The sequence below is a fragment of the Dendrobium catenatum genome, unplaced genomic scaffold (assembly GCF_001605985.2).
Source record: "Dendrobium catenatum unplaced genomic scaffold, ASM160598v2 original_scaffold_190871, whole genome shotgun sequence".
Taxonomy (NCBI): Eukaryota; Viridiplantae; Streptophyta; class Magnoliopsida; order Asparagales; family Orchidaceae; genus Dendrobium; species Dendrobium catenatum.
In genome coordinates this window covers 21,490-35,635 of record NW_021509289.1, presented here as the reverse complement: position 1 = coordinate 35,635, position 14,146 = coordinate 21,490, and the positions used below count along the sequence as shown (strand labels likewise).

At 35.3% G+C, this 14,146-nt stretch overlaps 1 protein-coding gene across 1 annotated transcript in view; it reads right to left on the bottom strand.

Moving 5' to 3' along the window:
• LOC110096575 overlaps positions 1 to 13,687 on the bottom strand; it is a 31,291-nt gene extending 17,604 nt beyond the window's left edge. The window contains exon 1 of the mRNA XM_028692396.1: positions 13,562 to 13,687. The gene's annotated coding sequence lies outside the window, so the exon portion shown is untranslated. The remainder of the gene's footprint in view (positions 1 to 13,561) is intronic.
• Positions 13,688 to 14,146: the final 459 nt, after the last annotated feature.

The following is a 14,146-nucleotide window of genomic DNA, read 5'->3' as shown; positions in this document are numbered from 1 at the left end:
GATAAGTTCCCTATTTCGGTGATCTATGAGCAACTGAATGAGTTATATGGAGCAGTGGTATTTTCCAAGATGAACTTGAAGTCGGGATACCAACAAATCAGAATGAAAGAGGAGGGCATTTAGAAGATGGCTGTCGGGACATAAGAGGGGCACTGCGAGTTCTTAATGATGCCATTTGGGCTTTCAAACGCCCCTACTACTTTCCAGTCCCTACTGAACAGGGTGTTCCGATCATACCTCAGGAGGTTTGTCTTAGTTTTCTTTGATGACATGCTTGTGTATAGCAGGACTGAGGAGGAGCATCTGAAACATTTGAGGTTGGTCTTAGGAGTTCTACAGGAGTATTAGCTAAGGAAAAACCTGAAGAAGTGCAACTTCGTATAGATAAGTGTGGAGTATTTGGGGCACGTGATATCTCAAAGGGGGTGGCAGCCGATCAAGCCAAAATTGAAGCAATGTAGAAGTGTCCTCTACCTAAGAACCTGAGAGATTTGAGGGGCTTCCTGGGTTTGACTAGTTATTACCGAAGGTTTGTAAGGGGGTATAGCAACATAGCCTGGCCTTTGACAGAGCAGCTAAATAAGGATAACTTCAGGTGGGGAGAGGAAGCTACCCAGGCTTTCGAGAGACTGAAAAAGGCCATGAACACAATACCAGTTTGGCTCTACCAGATTTCCATTAGACCATTATAATGGAGACACATGCATTAGAATATGGGTTGGGGTAGTACTTATGCAAAATCATAGACCAATAGCTTACTTCAGTCAAGTGTTGATAGCTAAAGCTAGGCTGAAGTCAATATATGAGAGAGAATTGATGACCATAATGTTAACTATTCAGAAGTTGCGTCCATAGCTATTGGGTCAACATTTCATCCTCAAGACAAACCAGAGGAGCTTGAAATATCTGTTGGAGTAGAGAATGGTGACTGAGGAGCATCAAAGGTGGTTGTCCAAACAATTGAGATATGATTTTAAGATCTAATGCAGGCCATGGTTAGAGAATAAGGCAGCTGATGCCTTTTCCAGATGTGGGGGGAAGCACTAGGAGATGGTCATTCAATACCCCTGATGGTAGATTGGGGGGCTATCAAGGAAAAAAGTGTACGGGACGGGGAGCTAAGGAAGATTAGGAGGGGGATTTACTAAATGATAGGAACAACCACCCAGGTTACTCCCTCGAGAGAGAGAGGCTACTATACCAAAGGAGATTCATGATATCATGAACCTCCATTCATATTCCCCACCTACTGCAGGAGTTCCATGGGAGCGCGGTCGGGGCAATTCGGGGGGGTACATAAGGCATAAAAGATTGGCTGCTGAATTATATTGGAAAGGTATGCAAAAGGATGTGGAGGAGATGGTGGTCAGGTGTGCTAGAGAAATAAGTACATGGCTATGACTCTGCCGCGGGGAGGGGGGGAGGGGGGGAGGCGGTGTTACACAACCCTTAGCTCTGCCAGACAGTGTATGGAAGGAGGTATCCATTGACTTCATTGAAGGTCTACCCCGATCTAAGGGATTCATAGTGATTATGGTGGTGGTTGACATGCTGAGTAAATATGCGCATTTCATTCCCCTACAACACCTCTACACCATAATGATAGTAGCTGCATCATTCATCAGAGAGGTGATTAGATTGCACAGGATTTCAGAGTCGATAGTCTCTAACTGAGACATGGTATTTCTCAGTCAGTTTTGGAGGGAGTTGTTCAGGGTGCAAGGTAAAGTTCTTAGGAGAAGCATCGCCTAACACCCTCAGACAGACGGTCAAATAGAGGTAATTAACATAAGCTTGGAGACTTACTTATGGTGTTTTGCTTTTGAAACATCACAGATGTCGGCCAAGTGGTTAGCATGGGCCGAATATTGGTACAACACATCGTACCACTCAGCTTCTCAGATGACCTCTTTCAAGATGTTGTATGGAAGAGACCCGCCGCTATTGATGCATTTTGGGCAAAAAAGCACACCACCAGTCTCTTAAGTAGAGCAAAATTTGGAGGAAAGGGATAAGATGAAAGAGGAATTGAAGAGACACTTGTTGAGGGAACAATAGATCATGAAGAAGCAAGTAGATGCACATAAGAGAGACATCCAGTTCAAAGTTGGGCATAGGGTGTTCTTAAAATTGTGACCCTATAAATAGAGGACACTAGTCAACACGAGGAATGAGAAATTGACACCGATGTACTTCGGTCCCTACGTGATCTTGAAAAAGATTGGAGCAATAGCTTACTGCTTGAAGTTACCCCCAACTGCCACCATTCACCCAGTCTTCCATGTGTCACAGTTGAGGAGAGCTTTGGGGAAGCTCACAGATAGTGCAGAATTAACGGTGACTCTGATTGAGGAGTTGGAAGTAATGTTCGAACAATTGGAGTTAAAAGGGGCAATATCAAAAAAAGGGAGGAACAAAGAAGTGATGATTAAATGGAAGGGCCTGCCCAACTTCGACGCCACTTGAGAACCGTATAAGAGGGTGAAACATCAAATTCCTTCATTTCACCTTGAGGACAAGGTGAGTCTTTGGGAGAGGGGTAATGTTAGACTGGCTCAAGGGCCAGTTGAATCAATCCCTCCTGGACTGGTTCAAGTCTACAGGCGACGGAAAAACCAAGGGGTGGGGGCTTGATTGGGGAGGCATGAGGGTTTGGGCCCACATATTAATGGAGGTTTTGTTTAGGAGGAAAAATTCAAATTAAAGATTGTTTAGGGACTGATGATTTATGCTTTGCTTTAAGTAATCGCCTTCTTGCTAGGATTAGGGTTATCTTGAATTAAATCTGAAAATTGAGATCTCTGTTTGTGATTTTGGGCTCTAGACTTCAACTAGAGATTGGAGAGTTGAATCTTCCTCTCGAATTGAAGCGGGTTATTTCTCTTCATCTTTTATTTAATTTCAAGTGCTTGTCTTGGTTATTTCTCCATAGATTTTGCATAACCTGTTTGGTATTTGCTGAATTTCTCTTCATCTTTTATTTAATACAGCACTGATATGTTGGTTGTTTCTTATCAATGAATCAGAGTGTTTTCAATTTTAATTCTTCTGATATGTAGCCAAAATAATAAAGAAATAAACAATAGATTCTAATGCTTCCATCTTCCTATAGTTGTCAATAACCAACCATGAACGGAAATGAAACAAGGTCAGCTAGAGTTTTGAAAAGTGACCGGATGAGTTGAAACCATGAGGGTGACAAGCAGAACATTAGAAAATAGGATGAGTACAAAATAGGAAAATTTGAAGACTGAAAAACATTCTTGTAGTCCAAATCTTCATCAGAAAATAACATTATTACGGTCAAATCAAATCCTTAGAAACTGGTTTAATAGAATCAGGATGATTCTAAGTAGATTGAGCTTTTCTCAAAAAGATTTAAGTCATTATAGCCAGAAGCCGCCATGACCGAACTTCATTTCCACAAAGAACAAACTGCATAATTAATCATTGTTAAGCCTTTGTTGCTGATCAGCAACACAGAATCCATTTAGATCGCTACATGATTAAGGAGCCCGACTAATGGGCCATAATAAGCAGCTTCAACGTAGTTAACAGCAAATATGCCAACAAGTGAAGTTCATTTATGAACCATAAGAACAGTCAAATAATCAATAAGAAGCTCATATTTTTATTATTAATACTTTCTTTCTTTTTCCTATGAATGAAGGAGAAGATCTAAATAATATTATATTCTTCAAGAGTTCAAAGGAAAATCTTCCTCACACATCTAAGATTGCTACAACTATTAAGGAATGTCAATCTAGTGAAAGAAATGTCTGTGATGAATTGGATAGGTTTTCATGACATAATAAAGCAAGAATAAGATTTAAATAAAAAAGAATCATGATGGAAACTGTCCTGGCATTAGAGGAAACTTAAATATGATTTGATGTAGTGAAACACCGTAAACTTTGGCAATGTTAAGGCAATGACTGGCGGTCTGCTGGAAAGAAATTGTATTTAAAAGTTAGCAAGTCTAGTTAGGTTGCGATTATTCAGCATAAAGATGTTCAAGCCGGGTGTTTTTTGTTCTCAAATTTTTCTCATAGAGCCAGATGATGCTATTTTAATATGCAAAATAAAATTGGTTCCAGGGGTACACCTCTTCAAGGTAGAGTGTGCAATAAACCAAATTAACGACACCAACCAAACAACTATGTCCTTAAAACAAATTGCCTTTACTCTTCTCATTTATGTGAATCGCTCGATCACCAATCTCTAGCTACCAATCATGCAGAAATCATGTGCCTCTCACCACCTCTATTCACGATTTAACTCTTAACAAAACACAATGGAGAAAAAGAATTCATGTAGCTGATCCCACGTAGTGAGATAAAGGCTTGGCGTTGTTATATTTGTTTCTTAGGCCAAATTAAATTAGGTTAGATTTTTTTTTTTTTGAAAGGTAGGTTAGGTTTTACTTAGATACATTATAATATCATCTAGTTATTTGGATCTGAATGTTGGAGATAAATTATAACTCCATGTTTATATTGAGTAGGTTTTACTTCGCTAATATAATAATTAGCTTAAGATGATTATTGGTGACTTTCATGGACTAGATTTGAGTAATAACTTTTAAGGCCTTGATTTAAGGCTTATTGTAATTAAATTCTAGTAAGATTATACTATGCTAAAAATAAGTCAAGAAGTCCTTAAAATTTTATACCCCATTTTCCCCACCTAAGAAAAATGTATATATATATATATATAGTCACACACACACATGTTTGAGTATATAACATATATAAATTAATTTAAAAATTAATTTATTTCTATTAAAGTTAATTAACCATCACTATTAACTAAGTAATATTAGTGTTCAAGTAACCATTGTACTGTAGCTCATTAGTTTAAGAGCAATGGATTTTTAAATTTTATGATTTGCATAAAAAAGATCGAAGTTTTTGTTTGATCAACGCAAAAAAGTTAATTGATGGGGACATCAGAGCATGGAAAGTGTATCAGAGGCGTGGCCGACGATCTACGGCCACGATCGAGTCTACGTATTTTTAGTCATTTCATGTATTTGTTTTTCTTTATTATGTTATGTAGCTTTTATTATTTATGTGTTCCCGTTTTACCCTTTTATTAAGGGAGGTCGTATATAAGCCCTAGGTGGCATTGTCGTTCTTTTATTTTTTGAGTCTTTGTACGAGGCTATTTATAGCCCTATTGTTCTTCTTTTCAAGCTAATGAATGAATGATTGATTGAAAACTTTGCTTCTCTTTGTTTGAGTTCTCATGAGAGATTGAGAGATTCGAGTGAGAGCCCTAAGAGAGGGAGAATTGCAAACACCCACCAACCTTGATGATTCGGGTTCATGGTTTTATTATCTCTCTTTCCCTTCATCCTCCCACCACCACCACCGGCCTTATTCACCTCAACCGACACGTTTACACCCAAGACCTCCTCCCTCACCAAGCCCTTTCCCCTTACCTACCGAACTCCACATACACCCCACCTAAACGCCGGACTCCATACCCGAACCAAGCATGCCACCGGCCCCTAGATCCCCTTTTCCCCTTTGAGTTCCATTGCCTATTTTAGATTGATATAATTTGGGCATATTTTGAATTCAAATTCATTCAATTTGAAATTTGAAATCTTTCCTAAATTACTAAATCTATTTTAGGAAAGTTACCTAAATTGAACTCAATTTGAATTTCAAATTAATTGGAATTCTTTAAATACTTTCCTAATTACCAAATCCCAAAATAGCAATCCCAAATCTTCTCCATTAATCCTCCCTAGCCCTTGATGCCGCCGGCCCCATAATTAAATCCCTTTGGATTTATTTCCTAATCCTTCCACCCTCTCATGGAAATAATTCCAAACCCCCACGGCCCACCACCTCTCTTTGCCGAAATTCCCATGCTCCCCATTGATTTAATTTCTTTCCAAAAAGGCTGTCTCTCCTTATGGAACTAAATTAAGTCTCTCCCACCACCACCACCGGCCTTATTCACCTCAACCGACCACGTTTACACCCAAGACCTCCTCCCTCACCAAGCCCTTTCCCCTTACCTGCCGAACTCCACATACACCCCACCTAACCGCCGGCCTCCATACCCGAACCAAGCATGCCGCCGGCCCCTAGATCCCCTTTTCCCCTTTGAGTTCCATTACCTATTTTAGATTGACATAATTTGGGCAGATTTTGAATTCAAATTCATTCAATTTGAAGTTTAAAATCTTTCTTAAATTACTAAATCTATTTTAGAAAAGTTTCCTAAATTGAACTCAATTTGAATTTCAAATTAATTGGAATTCTTTAAACACTTTTCTAATCACCAAATCCCAAAATAGCAATCCCAAATATTCCCCATTAATCCTCTCTAGCCCTTGATGCCGCCGGCCCCATAATTAAATCCCTTTGGATTTATTTCCTAATCCTTCCACCCTCTCTAGGAAATAATTCCAAACCCCCACCACCTCTCTTTGCTGAAATTCCCATGCTCCCCATTGATTTAATTTCTTTCCAAAAAGGGTGTCTCTCCTTATGGAACTAAATAAAGCTCTTATTGTGCAACTTAGCCTAAACGGAAGTACCACTCTTACGTTTCATTTTGTCATTTTTATTTGCTAATAGTTCTAATCTTTATTATTCTAATAAATAAGTCGTGCAAGTTCTTATCAAATTGCTTGAAGCATTATAGTTCTACATCATTGATCTAGTTGTTAACTGTCAGCAGGGTAAGATACTTAATCTCTAATTCATAGAGCAAAATTATTAGTCTTTTTCTTGTAGATTTTATAAGCATGAACTATATGTAAGCAATATATTAAAAAAGTCTCCATATTGTAAAATGATGTTTATGTCCTATCATTCATGATTAGATATTCAATCAAGCACTTATTTTTAAATTATGCAAGCACATATTTGAAGTATTACGAGTATTTTAATATTTTATAAAAATATATATATTTTTAACGTAGAATAGCAAGTATTTCCAATTTCTATGATGTATATATATATATATATATATATATATATCCAAATATAAAAATGCAATAAGTTTTAAGAAATTTCATGTTATGTGGGATACAATGGCAATAATGCGTTTATAATGACACGTATTGATGAGACAATAGACTTTCTAAGTGAAACCTAATGAGGGAAGAGGTGTCAATGTTGTGATATTGATTTGGTGGGTAGTTCAATAGTAATAATGTTATATTACACCAGTGCACTATTGAACTTTATAATGTAGCCTTCAATTAAATTTCAACATGTGATATGATATAGATTTGATACAATCCACTAGTTTATGATGGACAATGAACCTAGGCATCTATAGTTACGTGGGATATATTGATAATGATATGTTTATCATACATGTACTGATTTAACAACAAATGTTTAAGTGAGCCCAATGGAGGGAAAAAGTCTCTCTATCTTTTGATTGATTTAAGAAGTAGTTTAATAAAGATAATGCTAAGTTATACCTAGACTCTATTGAACTTTACGATATAATATTCAAGTTACGTTTCAACCTTATGATATGTGATGTGCATTTAATATAATCCACTGTTGTATGAAGACCAATAAACTTAGACATTCAAGTATGACATATTCTAAGGTTAATATAAAATAGTCTATATTATGAAATAAATAAATGAATATTGTGCTATGATTAGTCTATTATATTTAACACCTATACACCTGACTAGTATGGTGCATATTATAAATGGACCATTAATATCTCTTTTAGAGCTTCATTTAGTAAGATTAGCTCACTTAGTATCATGCAATATAATTGTTCAAGAAATTTTTTATAATGATTATATGTAATGCTCTAAAATAATCTAAGAACAAATTTTTAATTCTTATTTCCAGTTCATGATTAGCATAGCATGCTGTTTCAGTAGAAGATAAGATTAGAGAAAGTCGCCTTAGATGGTTTGGTCACATAAAACGGCAGCCTTGCGATGACCCGGTTAGGAGAGTATAGGGATTAGATTTGACTTATGTTAAGAAAGGTAGGGGTAGACCTAAAAAAGACTTGGTTAGAAAATATTAGGAATGACCTTTCTTTATTAGATTTAAACGAGAATTTGACTTTTAATAGGACACAATGGAGAAAAAGGATTCATGTAGCCGACCCCACGTAGTGGGATAAAGGCTTGATGTTGTTGTTGTTGTTGTTGCTGCTGAAGTTTATAGCTCAACAAAAACTATTCTAATTATTATTTTAGGTAGTGGGAAAGATAAGGTTGAACCTGAGTGAGGATTAGATTTTGAATCAACTAACCTATATTTGGATGTACAATTTTAATGTTAAGATATAAAGCATGCTAAGCTAAGATGCATAGACATGAACACAGCAACACAGATACAACACAACATGGACATGGGACAAGTACTGGCTATATATAATATTGCAATTTTTATATATTAAAAATATTGCATAGATACTATGTAAGCATAATATTGAAAATAATAAAAATAATCAATTATTGAACTTTGATATTAACTTTGTAAAGCTAAATGGTCCATAAATAGTTGTCTAGCTTATGATATCTAAAAAATAAGCATAAATTGTCATTTATTCACTAAAAGGAAAATAGGATTAGCTTCTTCATCATGTATTTGTCAAGACGCTATCAGATGTTGACGTCAAGTCATCATCGAGCATCAAAGCAAAGCCGCAAGTCACAAATGGAAAGTTTAGAGGACATGAGCAAGTGTTTTGTTGCTTTGTTGAAAAGAAGAATTAAAAAATAAATAAATAAGAAAGCATTTTTAAAAATAGTTTTTTAATAAAATATTTAGGACATGTGTCCCATTTTTTTAAAATATTATTTTAATTAGACACAACTTCACCATGTCTAACAAGTGTTGGATGCCTGTCCAAGTTTGACATGTGATAAGCACTTCATAGCTCCTTAGGGAGAGTGTCGGTGCATCATAGATGCTTAGATAAATTATATAATAAATTTTGATGTTATGCATATGAACTATAATGTACTAGAAGCTCTGTAGTTGAATGAATGAAATATATTGGAATTCTTAAGCCCAATCTTACAGGTTTAGTGTACAGTTAAAACTTAAAAGCATAAGTTTAGATCTTTCAAATGATTGAGTTTATCAAAAACTCTATTCTAGAGAAAAAAGTTCCATAATAATGGTTGGTGGTAGATTTAATCAGTTGAGCAGTACTCTCCTCTATTACATCTTATGTTCAATTGGGAGTGGTCATCATGGTGTATGACAGATTAGGTCATATGTTATCATGCATTTAATTATTTTTTATAGTTTTAAATATTAGTATAGGATTCATATTAAGGCCTTTGAGTCAATGTTCCACCAATGTAATTTTTATTGGATTATGAAGGAACATGGCTTAATCATGCAACTCAAGTAACATTTATTAAGGGGCCGTTTGATTGGGAAAAAAAAGAATGCAATACAACAGGAACGCAGTGTAAAAGGAATAATTTGGTGTTATTTGGATAAGTGTGAAATAAATGCAGGTGAATGCTTTTTCTTCTTTAGTTTGAAGTAAAATGAAATATTGTAAAGTCTATAGATGGTAGCAGTTGTGGGTGGTGGTGAAGAGTGATGGAAGCCAATTGCGGTGGTTGCTTATGGTTGGTGGCAACGGTGGTGGTTAGCGGCTAATGGCTGGGGTGGCAAGGATGATCGACAATGGTGGTGGTGGTGGTCGGCAGAGGGTGGTAGCTATTGGCTAGCGATGGAATTGGAGGCGGTGGTTGACAGTGGGGGGGTTGGTGGTGGCGATAGTTGACTACTGGTGGCAGTGGTGGTGGCCGACAGTGGATGGCAGCAATGGCTAGCATCGAGGGTGGCAGCGGTGGCTGACTATGTGTGGTGGCGGAAGGAGGCAAGAGATGTTGCTTGAGGTGAAAACGGTTTTTGTTCAAAACTGTACGAGTTTACTTTACCTTAAAAATGAATTATAATGCTTTACATTGCATTCTTTTTTACTTCACTCTATTTTTTTCATCCAACCAAACACTAATATTTTTAAAACCCATGTAAAATATTTACTTTACACCCACTTTACTTCAAACCAAACAACTCCTAAAAGATAAACATAACCTTCTTTACTAGGAACAATATCTTATATGCTTGTAATAGGTTTCTTAGATATCTTGCAGGTTACAAGTCATGCCTTTTATATTCAATTAGTGTTGCACGTATTTTATAAACTTTATTTAATGTTGATAATGAAAAATTGTGTGCGGATAACATTGCCTTGATTAATTGTTGCATAAATTCCTTAACTCTAAAATAATCCATATGGAAGCAAAATTTATTTTCATACAAATTGCATTAGTTGAATACAATAAATATTATTCATTTAAATCATATTTTTATTATGAAGCTAACATTAATCATATTGATTATATATGTTAAACACTTGCTTATTATAAATACAAAATGTGTGTTTGTTTGAAATAGAAATGCAGGTAGGTTGTTATAACCCTTTTGGATTTCGCTAGTCGAGCCTACCAATCCACAGAGTGATGACCCTTCTGGAAATTATCAAATCCTCATGAGTTGATGCATACCTTCCCAATTTAGGATGCATAGTAAAACCCAATATAAGGATATATACAAATACAAAGGAACCATGATAGATGATTTCGAATCATCTAGAGAGATATATGAGTATTCATGGTGTGATTGCACATGATAGATGATTTAGAGATCATCTTTGGATATATATATGAATATGTCTGATGTGATTGCACATGAATATGTTAGTATAGAAATATTTTTATTACATTTTTTCATCCAAATGTTCATAAATAATAAAATACTATAAGTTATCATAGAACATGCAAAACTTATCCTTTCAGCCATTCAATATTATTCAAACCTAATGATATGATGACATTCATTATGTTGCTATTCTATTATAAATTGCACCTTGTTTTTTATTCATATGCATGCCCCATGCCTTTTCATTTATGCTTTAGCAGTAGAAGTTATTTATGTGATGTATGTGCGAGTTTGTCTTAATTGACATAAATGTTCAAAAAAAAATTGATTATCGAAACAATTTAATAGATATGCATAAAACTTATATTTAATGAAAATAAAGATATATGTTTTTATCGGCGTATTAGTAAAATCGAAGTTAGAGAGGTTTTAAAGAAAATGAAGGGTGGAAAAGCTGTTGGACCTGATGATATTCCAATAGAGGTGTGGAAATGCTTAGGAGATGAAGGAATTTCATGGCTTACTAAACTTTTTAATACTATTTTGAAGACCAAAAAGATGCCCGATGAGTAGAGAATGAGTGTGTTAATTCCTATTTTTAAGAATAAAGGTGATGCACAAGATTGTGTTAATTATAGAGAAATTAAGTTAATGTGTCATACTTTAAAACTATGGGAGCGAGTTATGGAGCATAATTTGCGGCGTGATACTAATGTTTCTTAAAATCAATTTGGATTCATGATGGGTAGGTCGACTATGGAAGCCATACGTTTATTAAGAGGTTTGATGGAGAAATATAAAAAAAATAAGGAGGATCTACATATGACATTTATTGATTTATAAAAAGCATATGATAAAGTTCCAAGAGAAGTGCTATGGAGAGTTCTTGAAAAGAAAGAAATAAATGGGGATATTATCAACATAATTCAAGTTGGATGGTTGAAGTGGCGGAATGCATCGGGCTTGTTATGTGATAGTGATGTACCCCTCAAACTTAAGGGAAAATTCTATAAGATGGTAGTGAGGCCTGCAATGCCTTATGGTGTTGAATGTTGGCCATTAAAAGAGAAGCATAATACTAAGTTAAGTGTGGCAGAGATGAGGATGCTTAGGTGGATGAATGGCTTTACCCTTAGAGATAGGATACAAAATGAGCATATATGTGAAAAGGTTGGAGAGCTCCAATAGAAGATAAGATTAGAGAGAGTCGCCTTAGATGGTTTGGTCACATAAAACGACGGCCTTCCAATGACCCGGTTAGGAGAGTAGAAGTATTAGATTTGACTTATGTTAAGAAAGGTAGAGGCGGACCTAAAAAGGCTTTGTTAGAAAATATTAGGAATGTCCTTTCTTTATTAGATTTAAACGAGAATTTGACCTTTAATAGGACACAATGGAGAAAAAGGATTCATGTAGCCGACCCCACGTACTGGGATAAAGGCTTGATATTGTTGTTGTTGTAGTATAAGTTATTTATTGAATTTGAATGTCAAATTCATTAATAGTATGCCACTTTTCAGACCCAAAGTGTGACAGAGACACCACAATAATAATTATAGCCAACACTAATAGGGAAATTACATACCATCGAATTGGCGCTAGGAAAAGAAAAAATATTATCCCTACAAGCATAATTTCATGATTAATTTTATTCATAAATAAAACATTTGTTAGTTTATTTATATGCATCGTAGAGAATTTATCCATCTTATTTCACATGCTAAAAGTTCAAAAATCGTTGTTAAAGAAATAACGGCTAGCAAGCATGAAAGACACCAATGTGGCATGATTATCCTCAATGAGCATCCATCCATCGCCAGTGAAAGCGATACTTGGTGTGTTTGTTGATATTAAATGGAAACACATCATAATCAACAAAGGTAAGGGAACTTCTCTGGAGCTCAAAATCATTAAAAAAAAAAACTACAAATGAATGAACTATATTTTAATCTTATGTATAGCTTGTTGGATGGCTGATGCAGTTATTATTCAATTTATTTATAGATTTTTGGAGGGTTTTAGCGGTCTTTTATTTCAGTTTATCAATATGGTTGTATGTAACATAGGGTTGAGATAAAAAACTTCTATGAATAAAAATTGTTTAGACCAAACCGACTCCTAGGTCAACTCAAGCGATCAGTAGTGGTCCAACAAAAGGTGGTAAGCAGGGGTTTGGCCACAATGGAAAACACCACCAACGAAGTCATAGACAGTCAATATGAAGATACCATTCCATGGGAGGTGATGTCACAATCGCATCGATAATGATGGGTCAATGTTTTGGCGATCAGACCTGTGAAACCAATTTAAAAAAATTCATTATCTTTTGATTATATTTAAAAAAAAATCAACGACAGTTTTTTTAATATTCAAACAAACTTCCTATTTTATATCTTGGCTTATCCCAACAAATTATTGGGTCAAATTACGCTTTGCACTGACAAGAGTGGGTAAAATGGCACTAGTACAATCAAACGCCAATTAATACAATGCTTTTCTTGAAACTTAATACAATACTTTTCAAACCCCAGCAACCCTTCATCCATCTACTTCGTACCCTATATCCCAAAATGCAAACAGAACGACCAAATCAGTCTCCATTCAACAACAAATTGACAAGATAAGCAAGCCAAACACAAAAATGACGAGACGTCATGGAGTAAATCAAACCATACGCAACCAATACCGCAGCCATTTTCGCAATAGATGCATGAGGATGCAATTTAAGAGAGCAATAGGGGAAACATGCCAAGAAAGAATCATGACTAGGCAAAAGAGAAACAGTAAAAGAAAAGCGAAAAGGACTTAATCGATGAGACGAGATAAAGCACAATGAGGACAAAAGAAGTAATCACGTTACCCACATTGCTGATGATCGCAGCACAAAGAAGATCCAACGACGATTGAGAGTGATAGTCGACTGAAGTTCGCCGGCAAGAAAAACCGGAGTCGATAGAAGAGTGAAGAGCGATCGCACTCACTAAAAATTGCCCATGGAAAGTGGAGTATGGAGTATTTCAAGGCTCCTTTTAAATCCACTAGGCATCTATATATAGAGCGAATTAGCACTGTTTGAAATAAAAAACCACAAATTATGATTAAAGAAAGGGCAATTTTTAAAACTAATTATGATTAAAGATTTAATTAAGCGTTAGGTACATAAAAAAAATTTAATTTAAAAATAGGTATAAATGGGCTACTTTCTCCTTACTCAGCTGCTGACTATACTAGCCATTAGAACACCTCAGACAGAATAAAAAAAAGAAGAAAATTAATTTAATGTAAGGCACCAACTTACATTAATTTAAATAAATTAAAAAAAAAACATGACTAAGGTCTGTAATTTTTTTTTCATATAATTTATATTATTTATATTAAATGTCGAATAATTGATTACCTTTATAGTTTATAGTAGAGCACTATAGTTATCATAAATTATATTTAACACT